This window comes from Geotrypetes seraphini, chromosome 2 (assembly GCF_902459505.1).
Source record: "Geotrypetes seraphini chromosome 2, aGeoSer1.1, whole genome shotgun sequence".
In the NCBI taxonomy this organism is placed as follows: domain Eukaryota; kingdom Metazoa; phylum Chordata; class Amphibia; order Gymnophiona; family Dermophiidae; genus Geotrypetes; species Geotrypetes seraphini.
The window spans coordinates 130,359,263-130,381,844 of NC_047085.1; the positions used below are offsets into that span (position 1 = coordinate 130,359,263).

General features: G+C 39.7%; 1 protein-coding gene across 3 annotated transcripts in view; it reads left to right on the forward strand.

Annotated features, from left to right (window-relative positions):
- The window catches only part of TRAPPC8 (trafficking protein particle complex 8), a 392,175-nt gene that overhangs the window by 225,248 nt on the left and 144,345 nt on the right, over window positions 1–22,582 (forward strand). The window lies entirely within an intron of this gene.

A 22,582-nucleotide genomic window follows, 5' to 3' on the forward strand; every position in this document is an offset into this window, starting at 1 on the left:
TTCTCCCTAGAGTGCGGCTCGTCTAGAGCAGTGGTGCCCAACCTGCTTCCCTTCCCTTCTCAGGCCTGCACCGTGTTATTTGATCTCCCTGCTTCTCTTCGGGGCCGACCAACTCTCGCCGCCCGACGTCAATTCTGACGTCGAGAGGACGTTCTGGCTAGCCAATCGCTGCCTAGCTGCCCGGAACGTCCTTTCTGATGTTAGAATTGACATCAGGCGGCGAGTGTTGGTCGGCCCATGGAGAAGAGAAGGAAGGAGATCTCGGCCTGTTCCTGATGGCGGCAGCAGCAGCAGCCTATTCCCCGGCGGCGGTGGCATGGGGGAGGGCAGGAATGAAGGAAGAAAGAAAGAAGGGGGGAGACAGGAGTCAGAAACAAAGCAAAAATGGGACACGGAATCAGAGAAAGACAGACATAGAGAAAGAAAGAAAAAGTTGGGGGAGGGAATGAGGTTTGGAGGAGAGGAAGCATACAGGAGGCTGAAAGAAGGGAAGAAATATTGGATGCACAGTCAGATGAATAAAGTGCAACCAGAGACTGATGAAATTACCAAACAAAGGTAGGAAAATGATTTTATTTTCAATTTAGTGATTGAAATGTGCCAGTTTTGAGAAAGAAAAGATATTAAACTTTAAATGTGAGGGCTGCAGAAAAAATAGAGTACTTGGAGGGCCGCAGAAAAAATAGTTAATGTCTTATTAAAGAAATTACAATTTTGCATGAGGTAAAACTCTTTATAGTTTATATATCTTTCCTTTTAACTGTTAAAGGAAAGTTTTATAAACTATAAAGAATTTAACCACATGCAAAATTGTCATTTCTTTAATAAGACATTAACTATTTTTTCTGCGGCCCTCCAAGTACCTACAAATCCAAAATGTGACCCCGCAAAGGGTTTGAGTTTGAGACCACTGCTGTAGCATGTTTTTGACTCTGTAATGTATGTATCTCTGTTCCTGAAACTTTGTGTATGTATCTTTGTAACCCGTTCTGGTCTCCTGGGGAGGACGGGCTATAAAATTGAATGAATAAATAAATATATTTATTTTTAAAAATTTGTATTCTACATTATCGACATTTCTAGGCAGATTCCAACAAACATACATTATTTAAAACAAAATAATACATAAATCAACAATTACTTAATATCTCTAAAACATAAAGGAAAAAAATCAAAAATCAGCATTAATATACTTCTCTAAACATTTTCAACAAAGTCTTAAAACAGTCAATATCACCAAGCCCTCACAATTGCTCAGGTAATTGGTTCCATAACTGTGGTCCATGCACAGATTTTCTATATTTTTTCTGGTGAATTTCATGAATAGATGGCACCACCAGGACTTTGCTATTCAAGGAACGCAAGTTCTGTGTTGGTCGATAAATACAAAGGGAGTCAAACAAGACTGGAGATTTCCTACCTGCCAAAGTTTTTAAAACAAGTAGCAGAAGTTTATAACGATTACAATACTCAGTTGGCAATCAGTGCAATTCTTTAAGAACAGGTGTAATGTATTCACATCTAGATGTTCCAGAAATTCTGAGAAGCCTGTAAAAATTTCAAATATTTCTTAGGAATACCCATTAGCAATGAATTAATCAAAATGTTAAACAATCAGACTTTGAATGATCAAACAGAAATTAGAACTGGTCAACATCAACTTTAAAGGACGCAAAATCATACATACATACGTACATACATGCATGCAGAATTGGCACTAACTCTAGGCCTCCTCCTAAATAATTAAGGGGAAATTGCCCAGTTTATTTTATGTACATACTTGTAAACTGGATTAGAAACTAGTTAATGAACAGACGTCAGAGAAGTGGTTAATAGAATTTGCTCTGAGGAAGGAAAGGTGAGTAGTAGAGTCCATCAGGGATCAGTGCTGGGACCGATTCTGTTCAATATGTTTGTGAGCGACATTGCCGAAGGGTTGGAAGGTAAGGTTTGCCTTTTTGCAGATGATACTAAAATTTGTAGAGTGGACATCCTGGAGGGAGTTGAAAAATGATCTTCAAAAGTTGGAAGAATGGTCTAATGTCTGGCAACTAAAATTCAATGCAAAGAAGTACAGAGTGATGCATTTGGAGAGTAGAAATCTGAGCGAGATACATGTGCTGGGAGAAGCTGATATGCCTATTAAGGGAAAGGGACCTTGGAGTGATAGTGTCTGAGGATCTGAAGGCGATAAAACAAAGTGACCAGAAGGATGCTAGGCTGTATAGAGAGAGGCATAACCAGCAGAAGAAAGGAGGTGTTTATACCCCTGTACAGATCGTTGGTGAGGCCCCACTTGGAGTATAGTGTTCTGTTTTGGAGGCCATATCTGACTAAGGATATTAGAAGACTTGAAATGGTCCAGAGGAAGGCAACAAAAATGGTAAGGGATCTGCGCCAGAAGAAGTACAAGAAGAGACTGGAAGTCCTGAACATGTATATTCTAGAGGAGAGGAGGGACAGGGGTGATATGAGAGAGACATTTAATTATTCCAGGACAAGCAGGCAGCATATTCTCACAGATGGGCAACGTCATCCACAGAGCCTGGTTCGGGCAGTGAAAATTGTACTGTCACTATAAGCTTCAACAAAACTTCGTGACTGCCCGTACCGTACATGTGTGAGTGCCTTCCCGCCCGATGCCTGCTCTTGAAGTTATTTCTCGGTACCCATTAATGCCTGATACCAATAATTATTCTTGGTGCTGTCATTTACAACATCAATGTAGCAGTACTAAGTAATGGAGGACTCTTCCATAAGATGTTCTTCGGTACTGTTCCTGTTAATGTCTCACAGTCCTTCTTCCAAATGGTACCATAAGCATCTTAATGTCAATCTCTATTGTCTCCTGTCTATCAATGGACATATCTGGCTTGTCATGGCAAGTTTTCCATCCATGCATCTACTGAACGGTTTCAGCTTAAGGCAGGTATCTTCAGCATCGAGTAAGATGATACAGGCCATCTGTAAACTGCATTTATTGTAATCTTGCATCGCTGGCCTTCGTGGGAATTTTAAGGCCTCTTCTATTAAACTGCGCTAGCAGTTTTCTAGTGCGGGGAGCCGCGCTGCTCCTGACGCTCATAGAGTTCTTATGAGTGTCGGGAGCAGCACAGGCCTTTCAGCGCGGCTCTCTGCATTAATAATATATATATTTATCTTATCTTTCCTTTTGTTCATTCACCTTTACACATCCATAGGGGATGGGGGGTTGGAGGGAGGGGAATAAATATTGATGGTGACATTTGGGTAACTTTATACTTCATTTATATTATATATTATGTTATATTATGTTATTGTTATATGTAGGAAAACTGAAAATCTTGAATGATATATATGTTACTGTACAGATATTAGTGTAATGTATGTAATACCTACTGTTTGTTCATTTGTATGACACTGTTTTCGATTAAAGATTTTTTTTTAAAAACTAAAATCTGCTAGCACAATTTAATAGAAGAGGGGGCTAATGTCTTGGACAAGGTTTCAAGTTTTATTAAAAATTGGTTTAATTGCCTAAACAAAGTTTCAAGGCGATGAACAATAAAATACAACCAATAGGTTTAATTTTTGCTTTTTACAAAGACCAACACTTACAAAACAAGGACTGGAGAGTTACTGTTACAATAGGGTAATAAGGGGAGGAACTACAATATAAAAATAGGAAAGAACATAAAAGGGAAAACAAAAGGAAAGGGAGCAAATAGTGTCTAAAATTCTGCTAAAAGAAAGAATTAAAAATTAACAGTCCTTTGACGTCCTAAAAAGGATGCTCAAGCATTAAATGCGTCTCTAAATAAAAAAGTTTTAAATTTAGATTTGAACCGATCCAATGATGGTTCTTCTCTTAGATCCAATGGAGCAGCATTCCAAAGAGATGGGGCAGTTACCGAAAAGATAGATGTATGTAATGTATATACTGTATACGGTTAAGAGAGGGAACGGATAGAAGGTGAGTTGAAGAAGAACGTAGGGCTCTTGAGGGATTATAGGGGATCAAAAGTCTATTTATGAATTCAGTACAGTTAGTAGTACACGTTTTAAATGTCAAAAGAAGAATGTTATAAGTTATACTGTGTCCTATTGGTAACCAGTGTGCCCTTTTCAATAATGGGTTAACAAAACTGTATGCGAATTGATTGTAGGATGGAGCTTCCTTCCTTTAAAATAGCAGTAAGACTATTTGAACTATATGCATGTGACTAATTTAACCCCTCAAGCAAATTGAAAAGATAATCAGTATTTCAACATCTTTACTATTCTTTAATACTACAAATACTACAAATCCCAGACATCAATGCGAAAGAATCTGCGAATAAGAAGACTTCACGAAACCGGAAAGAGGAATTATAAATAGGAGATGTTATTTCTCGAATGGATATTAAAGAATTACTTCGCTGTATAATAAACTATTAAAATAAAATATGAATGGAACAGAAACAAAGACCAACTTATATCTTAAAATTGAACGACGATGAAAAATAGAAATCACCTGGAATACAACAAAATGTGATAAGAATATTGAACTGGATATAAAAATACAAAGAGGCGGTGAAAGAAGAAGGAATGATTTTCTACGAAGAAGGAAGTACTGAACATTAAATATTAGTAAATAAAGAGCACGATATAAGAATAAAAGAGACTTCTGCGTTTGAAGGGGGGGAGCTCTGGAATATAATTATTTTTTTTTTTTTTTTGTTGTCGCATACTTAACCTATACCTTATATATCTTTTAATCTTTTCATGTTTTTAAAGATTAATATTATAGAAAACAGTATATGAATGGGTTTGACATAATGAAAGATTATTTCATTTTAATATATATAAGTATAATATGATTATACAATGTGATATTTTTAAATTTATAAAATTAAATATATTTACATAAGACTTAAATTAAGGTCAAAAATAGTAATGGAACATATAATTTGATATACAAGAACCATAGAAGGGAACTTAAAATATAATCTATACTATATGATTTATTAGATTTAGATTAAAATAAGAGTGTATTGAATAATAGGATAATAAATTAATTTAAAGTCTATATTAACATAAAATCTCAACCGGATTTATAGAAATATGAAATGTCAAGGAAAATATTAATTATCTTTAAAACTACTATAATATATATGACTTATTTGTGAATCTTAACAGATTTGGACTTTCAGGGAGTGTTTTTTGATACCGATCTAATATGTGTGTTGCCAAGTGTGCACTGCTATTAATTAGGGGGGAGGGAGGGTGGGATGGGAGGAGAGGGGAAATGGGAATGGGAAATTATATTGTTACAATGTATGGATATCTGATCGTAAAACTTATATTACATTTAAATCAAAATAGTTCTAAAATTTTAAATGGATATTAAAATATATACAATTAATGTCAATGGTTTAAATCATCCTATCAAAAGAAACAAATTATTAGGATTTCTCCATAAGCAAAACGCCGATATATACTTTATACAAGAGACTCACCTCTCAGATAATGAATCTAGGAAGTTAACAGGGGGTTGGATATCAAAATGTTTCTATTCACCTGCTTTAGGAAAAAAGGCTGGGGTAGCGATCCTGATAAATAAGAAATGCACTGCAAACTTTAAATTAATAAATTTTGATCCTTCAGGAAGATGGGTACATATTAAAATGGATTTGAGAAGTACAACCCTTGATTTATTTAATCTTTATGCTCCTAATTCAAATCAAAAGGAGTTTTTCAATCAAATTCAACAATTATTATTACCACTGGCTGCTTCTAATTTAGTAGTAGCTGGAGATTTCAATGCTGTAATGGATCCAATTATAGACAAAAAACCAAGTAAAATCATAAAATCTTTAGGACTAGATAATTTAATACAATCTTGTAATTTAATAGATATATGGCGTATCCTTCATTTTAATGATCGGGAATATTCTTTTTGTTCTCAAGTCCATAAATCTTTTTCAAGAATTGATTATATATTTGTAAATAATAACATAGCGCAGCATGTATCAAAAGCAGTAATTGATCCCATTATAATTTCAGACCATGCTGGTGTGTGGATTAACCTTCAGAATTACAATAATGATCAATTTAATTCAATATGGAGATTTAATAATGATTTATTAGCAGACTCGAAATTCTTAGAAGATCTTAAAGCAAAAATGCAAGAATTCTTTCAATTTAATACTTCTGATGACATTAATATAGAAATTTTATGGGATGCTTTTAAAGCAACAATGAGAGGAAATATAATTGCATATTCAGCTTTTATTAAAAAACAACTTAAAAAACAATATGAAGATATGGAAAAACAAATAAAAATTTTAGAAAATAAATTAATTACAAAATGGGAAAACAATACATTACAAGAGTTGTTAAAAGTAAAAGTTAAATATAATGAGATTTCTTCTCAAATTGTGAGGAAAGATATTTTCAATAAACAAGTACAATTTTATGGCAATTCAAATAAAGCAGGAAAATTATTAGCAAATTTTCTTAAAGCAATGAAAAGAAAATCTAAGATTATTGCAATTAAAGATATACAAGGTAACACACATACCAACACAAAAGATATTATAACACAATTTCTTGATTTTTACAAGGAATTATACACTTCTAATTCTTATAAAAATAAAGAACAAGACGGATTAACTTTCTTAAATTCTTTTATTGGACCGAATATTCCGGATCATATAAAAGGAAGTTTAGAAGAACCTATATCTTTAAAAGAAATAGAAACAGCATTGAAGTCTCTTAGAGTTGGATCCGCTCCAGGTGGAGATGGTTATACTGTTGAATTTTATAAATCATTCCAAAATATCATATTACCATATCTGTTAAATTTGTTTCAATATCAAATAAAGAATGAAAATATATCTGGTACTATGGCAGAATCGATAATTATAGTCTTACCAAAACCAAACAAAGATCCTACTCTGGTTTCAAATTACAGGCCTATTTCATTATTAAATGTGGATAATAAATTAATGGCTAAAGTATTAGCATTAAGATTGGCAAAAGCTCTTCCTTTCATTATTGATGTACATCAAACAGGATTTATTGCTAAAAGACATTCATCAGACAATACTAGACTTGCATTCCACTCATTAAATTTAGCAAAAAATATAAATGATCCAGCTTTTTTAATTTCTTTAGATGCAGAAAAAGCTTTTGATAGAGTGGAATGGAATTTTATATATCAAGCTTTACATTGGTTTGGTATAGGATCCGGTTTTATTAAAATGATTCAGACATTGTATAGCTCTCCTGGAGCAAGATTATATATTAACAATAATTTATCAACTAAATTCAACTTGCATAGGGGAGTTAGACAAGGATGCCCTTTGTCTCCATTACTTTTTGATGTTGTCCTAGAACCTTTATTAATTGCAATAAAAAAAACTAGGGAAATAAAGGGAATCTCATTTACCAGTTTTGAATTTAAATTATCTGCATATGCAGATGATATATTATTATATTTAAGAGAACCGGAAATTACTATTCCATGTATGCTTAATTTAATAGAAAAATACGGTACATTTTCTGGATATAAAATTAATTGGAATAAATCTGAAATCCTCCCAATTAATGTTCATTGTACCAAAGGATTATTTGATCCATATTCATTTATTTGGAAAGAGGATGGAATAAAATACTTAGGAATTATGATCAAAAATACAATTGAAGACACAGTCAAAGAGAATGAAAAACTTTTATTGAAAAAAATAACAGAAATGTGTGAGCAATGGAATCCATTACATCTTTCTTGGTGGGGAAGAATTCAAACAATTAAAATGATGATATTGCCTGTGGTTTGTTACCAAATGAGTATGATTCCAATATTTTTTCAGGGGTCATTTTATAAAAAACTTAACAATATTCTTACAAAATTTGTTTGGTGTGGGAAAAGACCAAGAATCGCTTTAGTATCATTACAAAGACCAATTATGGAAGGGGGGGTAAATTTTCCAAATTTTTATAGGTATCATCAAGCCTATATTTTAAGACAGGGTATGTATTGGATCCTCCCAGATCTCTTAGAAAATGTACCAGATTGGCTGTATTTAGAATGGCGGCTCCTGTTCCCTTTAAATCCAGAACATTTAATTTCTATATCAATGCCTATAAGATACAAAGAACACAGAATCTTATTAGATACTTGGAAAACATTAAGATACATAAATAATCTGACACCAGAACCAATTGCTAAATCCCTAAATCAATCAATATGGGTAAACTCCAGGATCAGAATTGGCGGATTTAAAATCGTCTGGAAACAATGGATAACTGCAGGAATAAGAACATTAAATGACGTCATATCAGAAGGTTCCTTGCTTAGTTTTTCACAATTGCAAAATAAATTTAGACTAAATAAAACACAATTTTTTAAATGGATGCAATTGAAGCAAGCCATTCAGGTAGGGTTCCCTGAATGGAAAATTCTCAATACTCAATATAGTTTGCAAGTTTTATGTTTCCAGACGGATTTCTTGGGTCACCAAGCCGCAAAATGGTATAAATTAATAAATGGATTTCTAAATAAAAAAAAGAAAACTGGACTTAGGGATATTTGGAGCATTGAGATTGGACAGACAATTTCTGCATCTCAATGGCCAAAATTCTGGTCCTGGAGATTAAGATTAACAAAGTCAGCATCTATGAGTCAAACATGGTTATTTTTATTACATAAAATGTTATGGACCCCGACGCGCTTGCAAAAGATAGATAATACTAGATCTAATAGATGTTGGCATTGTAAAATAGAAGTAGGGACATTGGAGCATTTAATTTTTTTTTGTCCCTGTATAAAAGCTTTTTGGAATTTAATTTGGCCCCAAATAAATATATTACTAGAAAATCACGTAGGACTCTCATATGATACCATATTATTCGGTACTGCAATGAGAACACAGAGTCCAATATCAGCAAATAATAATAAATTACTTTTAATATTGACAGGAGTTGCCATGCAGCAAATCACACAAAATTGGAAAGATTTTACCAAACTAAATTATACATTCTGGTGGAACTCGGTATGTCACATTTACAAAATGGAGAAAATTTTGGCTTTACAACAAGGAAATATTAAAAATTTTAAGAAAATATGGGATCCATTGACTAATTATTCTAGAGATCAGATATCTTAACACATTGATAATAGTAATATAGGGTTAGGGTGGGAAATATAGATATTAATATGAAAGAAAAATGGAAAAACAATTAATAGGGGAAAGGGATGAATATTTATGATATGAATTTGTACATACATATATATTTTATTATACATTTTATAATATGTGATTCATGTATTGAAAGAATGAAAATTCTATAAATAAATAGTTTAAAAAAAAAAAAATAATGGGTTAACATGGTCGTATTTTTTTAGAGTTTTAAACCAGAGCATCAGAATCAAATTGTCCTACCTCAGCAATCCACCCACCTATCCCACAGGGCTTTCTGTGAGATTTCTTCTCCGTTGCACACACTTGTTTTCAGCTTCAGTTTCACCGAAGTTCTATGTCATCAATAGGAGCACTACAAACTGAATCCACTCTTTTCCTTATATGGTTGTAGAGCATTTTTAGATTGGGTCACCTCTTCTGCTGCGTTACTTGTTGCAGCTCCTTTGCCTGTCTTCTACAAGACACTCTGAAGTTCCTCACTTGGACTCGTACCTCATGACACACTTTCCCTGAGCCTGAATTCTCTGCTACCAGATTCTTCAGACCTCCATCTGACCCATCTCCTGGCTCCACATCTCTGACTTTGATATCAGTGTTCATCATCATCTAGTACCTATTCCATATTCAGGCAAAGTACTTTTTGGTGACAATGTACATGAGACTACACACAGCTTAATCGTCATCAGCAGACCATGCCTCTCATCAATCTACTGCTCAGCAAGATCACCTAGGTTCTCATCAGGTTCAATCAGGCTCTTAGCTGGATCAACCAGGTTCTACATGCACTTTCCAGTATCACTTATTGGTGCATTTTTTTGGACATGCCTCTATTATTCATACCTTTCATTTTGCTTCTTCTGCCTCCTTTTCAGACCAACGGAGGTCATCTTCCCCTATGCCATCAATGCTGGCTGTCATGTCCACTATCGCATAATCTCTTTAAATATTTCAAGAGGGCTTCTTGTTTTCCTTCAACAAGGTCCTCCCCGCTATTCTTCCGGAGCTTCTTTTTTTTAATTCTGTTTCTCCTCTTCCTTCAAGAACCCTGAAACTTGCTGATCACCTGCTGTACAGCTAGTGATGCAAAAAAACAAACAAACCCCCAAATAAAAAAAATCCAAAATAAACAGGAGAATGAGCATTGCCTTGAAAGTAGAAACCAAGAGTTGTACTTCAACTACTTCCTTATTCTGAAGGGTCTGGAGGGATGGGAGTAGCTATAGGAGGAGGAGACCACTTATACATCCTAATCAGGATAGCATACTGACCCTGAAAGCAGTATACCTCTTCCCATCTGGTCTATATATGTACTCACTAGACCTCATACAGGCATTCACCTATATCTTCAGGTGCAAATGCAGCTCACTTACTTTGCATCTCATAATGCTCTTTTGACTAGTTTACTAACTATTCAGTTGTAGTAAAACCACCACCACTTCCTTTCATGGCTACAAAGTTTTCGTTCTTGAGATGCTTACCTAATAGGAGTCTCATGTCCTCAAATACATTAGCTCCCTGAGCAATAATACTGTTAATGGAACTTCCAAGATTAGTACTGAAATCTCCAAGTTCATATCAACGATTCTCATTATATTCCCTTCCACTCTCAGGCTAAAAAAACACAACCTGCTGTGCACTGTCTACAGTACACTTCCACAGCATTGCAGTTACCCTACTACACCAACTGGTGTCTACTATGCAAATGCCCCATTTGCATGCTTTTACCTCTGTAATGGATTCTACTCTCACAAAGGGCTCAGGTTATAGAGATGTGTTCTATTACGTATCTGCTTTCATGCCAATTTTATCATTGTATGCGTATGAGTCTCCTCCTTAGGCTGGGACTTCCCATGCATGCAGTGAGTATTTGACATTCCTCTTCCAGAGTTCCTGCTTATCCTCCTCTTCCAGATTTTCTCTTTTGGACTTTTACGCTCGTACTATGTTACATCACCACGCAATGATATCTGCATTCTCTTCTACCATGTCATGAGACCACACATAGCGGGCAGTGAACGATTTTACCCTACTTCTTTCTCATGGCTGTATGTCTACAAGCTCAGTACTTTTTCTACCGTGCTAGTGGACTTTCCTTTCTACCGCCTGGTGCCAGATCCTCTCCACTTGGGGAATTCCTTCTACGGATCTCTTTGAGTCTCCTAACGGTCTTACATTGTTTCAGTTCTTCTCCACATTATTTTCCTCACAGCTAGTGGAGGATGATTTTCTTCTAGGTTGCACAAACACATTCTGGTATGCATTTCTGCCGATGGACATAAAGTTACTCCATCAGTTAGCCCTATCTAAGTGTTTACTGCCATGGGTACAAACCCAACTTATGGGTTCAACAACTACTTTTTCATCCTCTAGTTGCAAGGTTGTTTCTCACACTCAACTAATATCTACTCACATTATTCCTCCACTTTTTTTGGTGGCCCTGGCAAACTTGTTTGCTTATTTCTACTTCAACAGTCTGACAAAAGAAACTCCCAAAGAGAAACCTATATTTATTTTCCATTTCCAGTTCACTCAGAACCGAGATCTTCTGTTTCATGAAGCCTTCACTCTCTGAATTCAACAGCCAGAAGGACTTTGCTTCTCTGTTCAATTTCTGCTATCCTACCTAGTACTGGAAGCCATCCAGTGTTTGATATTTTTGCTTCACTACCTGTGTTGGTTTTATTTCACTACCTGGTATAATCCCTCACCAGTTGCATCTAGATTCCTGGTCATTCTTCATAGTTGCCCTCTTCCTATTCTTGTTTAACTAAGGAGAGGTTCTATGTTATGCTTAGCATTCACGGCTCTCAGTCCAGAGATCTGACTCCATATTTCAGTAGAACCTGAGATTAGATTTTTTGGCTCACACTTCAACTCACTGCTATCAGTTCCTCTAGTACTTCCTTTCAGCCATAACCCTCTCTTGAACGGCCATTTATTTCTACAGTAATGGATGCATTCAGAGATTCCAACTTCTGCTCTTTTTGACTTTCCTTTTCTGTCTTGTAAAGCACCACTATTACTCTACATTACTTTTCCTATATGAGTAGGTGAACCTAGAGCACTGACCTCTAGTCACCTTCAAGAAGAGCTACCAGAGCTCTCATGGTAATCTCATGGCGACTTCCTAGCCTCCACTAAATCTAGTCAGCCCGTTCCCTATCATACAACGACCTATGCCACGCAGGGCTTCACATAACCTGTTTCCTTTTCATCCTTAAAGATCCCATATTCCAGAACCAAGCTAGACATTCTACCTGGATCTTCATAACATCTCACTCTCCTATGTTTGAATTCGGCTACTACTATGAGGTCGAGTTACATTTAACAACTTCAATCAGTGATGGCTTTATTGGATTATAGTAATTGCCTTTTACTCTTATTGAGCACATTTTTATACCAGTTTCTAGTTCACCAATTTCTCTCCTTCCATTACATCTCATATCAGATGGTATGTCCGAGTTCATTCAGTGGTACTGAACCATTTATTCTTTATTTAGAGGTCAATTCTCCCTCCATCCCTTTCAGTTAAGCTAAGGAGTCCTATCTGTGAGAATGTGTTGCCTGCTTCTCCTGGGATAAAACACAGCTACTTACCTGTAACAGGTGTTATCCAGGGACATCAGGCAGATATTCTCACAGCCCGCTCACCTCCCTTAGTTGGCTTCGTCACTTGGGCATAGAACTGACGATCTCACGAGCCAGCATCAGGCGGGATGGCACTCGCACATGTGTGATGCTGACAGTTGTGAAGCTTCATTGAAGCATAAAGTGACAGTACACTTTTCACTGTCTCGCTTGTCCAGAATGACACATCCATTGCACTGGGAAAAGAGATTAAGTTTTTACCATGCTAATATCTTTTCTAGTAGATAGGTGGGCCATTCTGGACTCCCCCCCCCCGGGCCCTGTCATTTATGTACCTGTCTATGTGTGCTTGCACGTGGCACGTGCATTGTTGGGGCGGCAGCCGGCTTGGCTCGGGAGCTGAGAGGTCGTGCGCAAGCTTCTACAGGTTGGCAGCCGGCTTGAATCTGGAGCCGGGAGGCACTGGCGCAGAAGCATCGGCCGAAGCGGGAGGGTAGCCGCATGGGGACCACAAGGGAAGGAGGCCACCTCGCTGAAGGGGCTGCGGCATCCACAGGCAGGTACACACCCCTGGGTCACCATATCTGAGAGCTCGGTTTGCGAGTCAATGCTCGTTTTACGAGGCACGATTTGGGGAGTGTTTTGCTCATCTTACAAAACACTTGCAAACCGCGTTACTCGCAATCCGAGGTTTGACTATTTCTATTCTGCTCTTATCAGTTGGTTTCTAGGCAGATTACATATGTATAGAATTTCTACATTCAACAAAGTGGATTTTGCGAGAAGAGGGAATATCAGGAAGGTTAGAACTCAATGACCATAGTGCCTGTGCAGGTTGATTGGTATATAGGGTCGTTGCGAGGACAGAAGACATCCTATCAGTCAGATCCTTGAAGACAAGCAAGAGGGTTTTAGAATGGATTCAATGTTCAATTGGTAACCAGTGAAGGGCTTTGAGTACTGGTATTAAGTGCTCATATCTCAAAGTCCCACGCTCCTGGTATCTTTACTAGACATAGCTCGAAGACACCTCAGCCAAGGAAACAGACTGCTAATCATCCAATTTGATCTCTCAGCTGCATTCGATCTAGTGGACCACTCCATACTTCTCCAGATACTAGACGCAATAGGAATTTCAGGTAAAGTTCACAACTGGTTCCAAGGCTTCCTTAAAACTAGAACATACAGAGTCAAATCAAAAGACATTCTATCTGAACCATGGACCAACCCATGCGGAGTACCACAAGGCTCTCCCCTCTCTCCCACACTTTTCAACCTATTCATAGCTTCCCTAGGCACCACCTTGGATGCCCTAAATATTACTTCTTTCAGCTATGCGGACGACATAACCATCCTCCTTCCATTCGACATCCACAACCCAATCTCCACAGGACACCTGAAAACCACATTGGAAACAGTAGAAAAATGGATGACAAATCATAAGTTGAAGCTGAACTCAGACAAAACTAAATTCCTACTACTAGAGAAGGACAAAAAACCATCCCTAACAGAACTGGAAGTAAACTCAATCAAGTACCCAATACATAGCTCCCTCAAAATCCTAGGTATACATTTAGACAGATGCTGCACAATGCAAACACAAATCCATAAAATCACCCAAAAAGCATTCTTCACAATGCGAAATCTAAGAAAAATCAGAAAATTCTTTAATAAAGACCAATTCAGGATCATTGTCCAATCCCTTGTGCTAAGTATTGTAGACTACTGCAACAGCCTTTACTTACCTTGCCCTACCAACACAATAAAAAAACTACAGACCATCCAGAACACAGCCCTCAGACTCATATACTCACTCAGCAAACACGACCACATTACCAATGCATACTTAGAATCTCACTGGCTACCAATAAAAGCAAGAACACAATTCAAACTCTACTGTCTCATTTTCAAAGTAACCCACGGCACGGCACCCAGTTACCTAAACAACCGTTTTCACTACTACCTCTCACCCAGAAGAAGGAGAACACAGAACCTTTTCACCTACCCACCTCTCAACGGTACTCGTCGTAAGAAACTTTACGACAACCTTCTGGGGACACAGGCAGCTAAAATTGACGCTGACATCTCAAAACTACTGACCAAAACAACAGACATAAAAGAGTTCCGTAAAGAAATAAAAACACTACTGTTCAAAAAATATCTCCCATCACTCTAACCACCATCCAATGAGTTCCCAATCAACGCCTTTGGAAACACCCACCTATAGTATCTCTTTGTCTGTGATCTAGAATGTACTGTAACTCTTTTACACTACACCCGATTTAACTTGATTCAGTTGATATGTATTACCTTCTGTGATATGTATTATCTTCTGTTATATGTATTATCTTCTGTGATATGTATTATCTTCTGTGAAATTGAAGTATCATAATTCTTTACTGTTCCTGTAACTTACTCTTATCCTGAAATGTAATTCTACTGGAATTGCCCAGATATCTTCTATATTGTAATCCGCCTAGAACCGCAAGGCACAGGCGGAATAGAAATCCCTAATGTAATGTAATGTAATAGCCCTTGCAACAGTGCTTTGGGCAGATTGCAATGCTTTCAGATATTTTTTCAGAACACCCATCGGTAGCACATTACAGTAGCCACAAGTTTGAAGTTTTCAGTTGATAGTACTTTCTTCAGCGGTCTCACGATCCTCAGCTTTAGAAGATTTTCTTCAGGATGTGCGAAATGTAATTTTTCATACTAAGTGCTGTGTCAAGAAACACTCTGAGTGACATTAAGAACATAAGAATTGCCGCTGCTGGGTCAGACCAGTGGTCCATCGTGCCCAGCAGTCCGCTCACGCAGCAGCCCTCTGTTCAAAGACCAGCACCCTAACTGAGACTAGCCCTACCTGCATACGTTCCGGTTCTGCAGGAACTTGTCTAACTTTGTCTTGAATCCCTGGAGAGTGTTTTCCCCTATAACAGACTCCGGAAGAGCATTCCAGTTTTCTACCACTCTCTGGGTGAAGAAGAACTTCCTTATGTTTGTACGGAATCTATCTCCTTTCAATTTTAGAGAATGCCTTCTCGTTCTCCCTACCTTGGGGAGGGTGAACAACCTGTCCTTATCTACTAAATCTATTCCCTTCAGTACCTTGAATGTTTCAATCATGTCCCCTCTCAATCTCCTCTGCTTGAGGGAGAAAAGGCCCAGTTTCTCTAATCTTTCTCTGTATGGCATGTCCTCCAGCCCCTTAACCATCTTAGTAGCTGTTCTCTGGACCCTTTCGAGTAGTACCGTGTCCTTCTTCATGTAAGGTGACCAGTGCTGGACGCAGTACTTCAGGTGCGGGCACACCATGGCCTGGTACAGCGGCATGATAACCTTCTCCAATCTGTTCGTGATCCCCTTCTTTATCATTCCTAGCATTCTGTTAGCCCTTTTCGCTGCCGTCGCACATTGCACAGATGGCTTCATCGATTTATCGATCATAACTCCCAAGTCTCTTTTCTGGGAGGTCTCTCCAAGTACCGCTCCGTACATCCTGTATTCGTGCATGAGATTTTTGTTACCGACATGCATTACTTTACACTTATCCACGTTGAACCTCATCTGCCATGTCGATGCCCATTCCTCGAGCCTGATCATGTCATGTTGCAGATCTTCGCAATCCCCCTGTGCCTTCACTACTCTGAATAGCTTTGTATCGTCCGCAAATTTAATCACCTCACTCATCGTACCTATGTCCACATCATTTATAAAGATGTTGAAGAGCACAGGTCCAAGCACCGAGCCCTGCTGCACCCCACTGGTGACGCTCTTCCAGTCCGAGTGTTGTCCATTTACCCCCACTCTCTGTTTCCTATGCTTCAGCCAGTTTTGAATCCACGTGAGTATTTCGTCCTAGATTCCATGGCTCGCAATTTTCCAAAGTAGTTCATGCGGAACCTTGTCAAATGCCTTCTGAAAATCCAGATATACAATGTCGACCGGGTCACCCTTGTCTATCTGCTTGTTTACTCCCTCGAAGAAGTTTGTCAAACAAGATCTTCCTTTGCTGAAACCATGCTGACCGGTCTTCATCAGACTATGTCCATCAAGGTGGTCAATGATGCGGTCCTTTATCAGCGCCTCTACCATATTTCCCGGTACAGATGTCAGACTCACCGGTCTGTAGTTTCCCGGTTCTCCTCGCAAACCTTTTTTGAAGATCAGCGTAACATTCGCCACCTTCCAGTCCTCCGGAATCTTTCCCGATTTGATCGACAGATTGGCTATTAGCTGAAGCAGTTCAGCTATAGTCCCTTTCAGTTCCTTGATGACCCTCGGATGGATACCATCCGGTCCCGGAGATTTATCACTCTTAAGCCTATCAATCTGCCTGCACACCTCTTCTAGACTGACCGTTAACCCTGTCAGTTTCCCATTTTCGCTTCCAGCATATAGCCTGATGGGTTCCGGTATGCTGTGTATATCCTCTTTGGTAAATACCGATGCAAAAAATGTGTTCAGTCTGTCGGTGATTGTTTTGTTCTCCTTTAGCGCTCTCTTTATTCTTTGGTCATTCAACGGTCCCACAGCTTCCTTTGCAGGTCATTTCCCCTTAATATATCGAAAGAATGGCTTGAAGTTTTTTGCTTCCTTGGCTATTTTTTCCTTATAGTCTCTTTTGGCCCTATCTTGAAGGTGCTTAATAGTGTCCCACCTACTTACAAGTAAGATTTTAATATTCTCCATATTGAGTTTGAGTTGATTTTCTAGGAGCCAATGTTTCACCATGTCTAGAGCTAAAATTGGAAATTTATTTGTTTCTGAATATGGTTGTTTGACATTAAAGATGTACTGGATATCATCTGCATAAATCCAGTATTCAACTCCTAGGTCACTTAACACAGTACATAAAGGCCTGAGAAAGATATTGAACAGGATTGCAGATAGTACAGATCTCTGGGGGATTCTGTGCCTAGCTGTCACTATTTCAGATGTAACTAACCTATCTTGCACTACAAACTGCCTCTGTTTTAGGAAGGACTTGAACCAGTTGTAAACCTTGAACCAGTTGTAAACCTTGCCACTGATCCCGATGACATCCAGTCTATTCAGTAGTTTCTCATGATTAATTGAGTCGAATGCTGCGGAGACATCAAGGGACACTAGGATGAAACTTTTGCTCTTGTCAAACCCTGAATGCACTATGTCAAGTAAAGTGAGCAGGGCCGCCATCAGGGCAGTACTACCAGTCCTGCATTCAGGGGCCCGGAGCTGACAGGGGGCCCGGGCTTCCCCAGGGTCGCAAGCATAGTCTCCTCTCCTTCTCCTTACCTGCCCTGCCGCAGCACACAGCCGAACAGAAGTCTTCCCGATGTCAGCGCTGACGTCGGAGGGAGGGCTTAAGCAAAGCCCTCCCTTCCTCCGACTTCAGCGCTGGCATCGGGAAAACTTCCGGTCGGCTGCTTGCGGCAGGGCAGGTAGGGAAAAGGCAGTCGTGTAACGAAGGGGGGGGGGGATGGTCCGCCCCGGTGCAGCCATGGGGGGGAGTGTGCACAGCCAGTCAGGTCCCCTTATTGTGGCGTTTCCCCCAACCGACTGACAACAGGCCCGGCCGACAAACCTCCCTGCCCTGTAGCAGTGAATCTAAATTATCTTCTTACAGCAGCTTCAATACTCCAGCTGCTTTAAGAAGGTAATTTAGATTCGCGGCTACAGGGCAGGGAGGTTTGTCCGACCGGGCCTGTTCTGTTGTCGGTCGGGTGGGGAAGCGCCACAAAGATAAGGGGCAGGGAGGGAGAAAGGAAGGAAAGGTGGAGTGGAGAAGAAAAGACGCTTAAGGGAAATGGGTAAAACTGAGGGGGGAGAAGGCCGCTGAAAGCACTGGGGAAGACAAAGAGGTGGAGAAGGACGCTGAAAAGACATGGGGAAGACGGGAGGGGGGGAGAAGGACCCTGAAAGGACATGGGAAGATGGGGGGAGAAGGACGCTGAAAGGATATGGGGAAGACAAAGGGGCGGAGAAGGACGCTGAAAGCACATGGGGAAGATAGAGGGGGGAGAAGGATGCTGAAAGGACATGGGGAAGACAGGGGGGAGAAGGACACTGAAAGCAAATGGGGAAGACAGAGGGGGAGAAGGATGCTGACAGGACATGGGGAAGTTGAGGGGGATAAGGACGCTGAAAGGAAATGGGGAAGAGAGAGTGGGGAGAAGACACTGGCAGGGAAGAAGACAGAGATGCCAGACTATGGGGGGAGCGGAGGGAATAAGATGGGTGCCAGACCAATTTGGGAGGGGGGAGAAAGGAAGAGGCACAGTAACAGAGCAAATGGAAGACGCAGAAAGAAGAGAGACAGTGGATGGAAGGAATTAAATGAGAACATGAGGAAAGCAGAAACCAGGCAACAAAGGTAGGAAAAAAATTATTATTATTTTTTTTTTTGCTTAAGGATAAAGTAGTATATTAGTTGTTTTGATAAAAATTTATAAACATTAGAGGCTCTGGTAGAAACCCGTTTACAAAGTATGTATTCTTCCCAATTAATATTTCCAAATTAATAAAGTCTTTTTGCTTATTTTTAAATGGGTTTCTACCAGAGCCTTTAATTCAGTAGCATAATTAAATGAAATAACTATTTCTGTAGTTTATGGGGACGGAGGGGATTCCTCGCGGGGACGGGTGGAGACAGAGGGATTCCTCGCGGGGACGGAGAGGATTCCTCGCGGAATCCTTAGCATGTCATATACAGCATGTTACATTACACAAAGTCTGTGTAATGTAACATGCTGTATGTGACATGTTGAGGAGGATGGGAAGGAAGAGGTGCACACTCATAACATCATTATATATTCATCCATAGCTGCATGTTAATGATGTGCTCATATGCACTTATTTATCATCATAACATATACATCATCATTAACACGCAGCTGTGGATGTGTAAGGACAGGCTGAGGAGGATGGATGGGAAGGAAGGAAGGTGCACATATCAACATATCGTACATTTTTAACATGCATGATGCAGCTATAGGCAAGCTGAGGAGGATGGGATCATACAGATGTGTATGTTTAGATATGCGCTCAGATGTGTATGTTTAGATATGCGCTCACATATACAGTCAGATGTGTATGTTCAGATATACGCTCAGATGTGTATGTCGCTCACATATACAGTCAGATGTGTATGTTCAGATATACGCTCAGATGTGTATGTTTAGATATGCGCTCACATATACAGTCAGATGTGTATGTTCAGATATACGCTCAGATGTGTATGTTTAGATATGCGCTCACATATACAGTCAGATGTGTATGTTCAGATATACGCTCAGATGTGTATGTTTAGATATGCGCTCAGATGTGTAGTTTTTTCTGATATATTTATTAAGCTTACAGTATTTATAAAAACACATTTAATACTTGTTACAAAAAATATTGTGCAATTGTGATCTACTTCGGCCTACAAAGGTCAAAAGAAATCCTTAACTGAGATTTTACATTCAAAAGTGAATTATAGCTACTAGCACTATTATTTATTAGTTATTTATTATGCAGATGTTTGTTAGTTTGTTATTAGTTCAGTATTAGACATATGTTATACTGGACCTGATACTTACCAATGGAGAAAGTGTCACAGAAGTCTCGGTGGGCGACACATTGGCCTCCAGTGACCACAACATGGTATGGTTCAATATCAGGAAAGGTTTCACTAAATCTATACACTAACCAAAGTCCTCAAATTCAAGGACACAAATTTCAAAGAAATGGGAGACTTCGTTCACCAGGCGCTACAAAGCCAAGAAGAAACCGATAACATGGAAGACATGTGGTCGACTTTGAAAGCAACCATACAAGAAGCAACAAACCGCTATGTAAAATCAGTAAGTAAACGGCAAAGGAACAAGAAGCCACAGTGGTTTACTGCGGAGATCTCAGACCTGATCAAGGAGAAGAAAAAAGCATTCATCTCTTACAAACAATCAGGGAAGCAGGACTCTAGAGCAGACTACCTGGCCAAATCAAAAGCCGTTAAAACAGCAGTCAGGGAGGCTAAATTCCTCATGGAGGAGTCTCTAGCAAAGAACATCCAGAAGGGAGATAAATCCTTCTTCAGGTATATCAGTGATAGAAGAAAAAACTCAGGCGGGATTGTACGTCTTAGGAAACCAGACGGAGACTATGTGGAAAAGGATTCGGAAAAAGCCCAACTATTAAATGAATACTTCTGCTCAGTCTTCACCCGAGAAGCGCCAGGGCTCGGCCCTCAGCTACAGACAAGGGTTGGCTCAGTTGACCCGTTTAGTAACTTTGAGTTTACGCCCAGCAGTGTCTACGGTGAGCTGTCAAAGCTCAAGGTTAACAAAGCAATGGGGCCGGACAACCTGCACCCCAGGGTGCTTAGGGAACTGAGTGATGTCTTGGCGGAGCCACTGTCCGCGCTCTTCAACCTCTCCCTTAGTACAGGCAGTGTCCCGTTGGACTGGAGGACGGCTAACGTCATTCCACTCCACAAGAAAGGCTCAAAGATGGAGACAGCAAACTACAGACCAGTGAGTCTAACATCGATAGTGAGCAAACTAATGGAAACTCTAATCAAACACCAATTAGATAAGATCCTGGATGAGGAGAATCTATGGGATCCCCGACAACATGGATTTACTAAGGGGAGATCCTGCCAATCCAACCTGATCAGCTTTTTTGACTGGGTAACGGGGAAGCTGGATATTGGGGAGTCCCTGGACATCGTGTACCTGGACTTTAGCAAAGCATTCGATAGCGTACCACACCGCAGGTTACTGAGCAAGATGAGTTCTATAGGATTAGGTAACACATTGACGAAATGGGTTGGGAGCTGGCTTGGAGGTAGGCTCCAAAGGGTGGTGGTGTACGGCACCCCCTCCGAAATGACGGAGGTGATTAGTGGAGTACCACAGGGCTCAGTCTTGGGCCCAATCCTATTCAACATCTTTATAAGAGACTTGGCAGAAGGGCTTCGAGGTAAAATAACATTATTCGCCGATGACGCCAAACTGAGTAATGTAGTGGGCAAATGCACAACAGACGAAGATTCAGTGCCCGACAACATGATGCACGACCTACTCCTACTGGAGCGATGGTCTAGGACATGGCAACTCAACTTCAATGCCAAAAAATGCAAAGTTATGCACCTGGGCAGCCAGAATCCATGCAAGTCTTATACCCTTAATGGCGAGATCCTAGCAAAAACGGTAGCAGAATGAGACTTGGGGGTAATCGTCAGTGAGGACATGAAGTCTGCCAATCAAGTGGAGCAGGCTTCGTCCAAGGCAAGACAAATCATGGGCTGCATACGAAGGGGTTTCGTCAGTCGTAAGGCGGAAGTCATTATGCCATTGTATAGATCCATGGTGAGGCCCCACCTGGAATACTGTGTGCAATTCTGGAGGCCGCATTATCGCAAGGATGTGCTGAGACTGGAGTCGGTGCAAAGAATGGCCACCCGGATGGTCTCGGGACTCAAGGATCTACCATACGAAAAACGGCTTGACAAATTACAGCTATACTCGCTCGAGGAGCGCAGAGAGAGGGGGGACATGATCGAGACGTTCAAGTATCTTACGGGCCGCATCGAGGCGGAGGAAGATATCTTCTTTTTCAAGGGTCCCACGACAACAAGAGGGCATCCGTTGAAAATCAGGGGCGGGAAACTACGAGGTGACACCAGGAAATTCTTTTTCACTGAAAGAGTGGTTGATCGCTGGAATAGTCTTCCACTACAGGTGATTGAGGCCAGCAGCGTGCCTGATTTTAAGGCCAAATGGGATCGGCACATGGGATCTATTCACAGGGCAAAGGTAAGGGAAGGGACATTAAGGTGGGCAGACTAGATGGGCCGTGGGCCC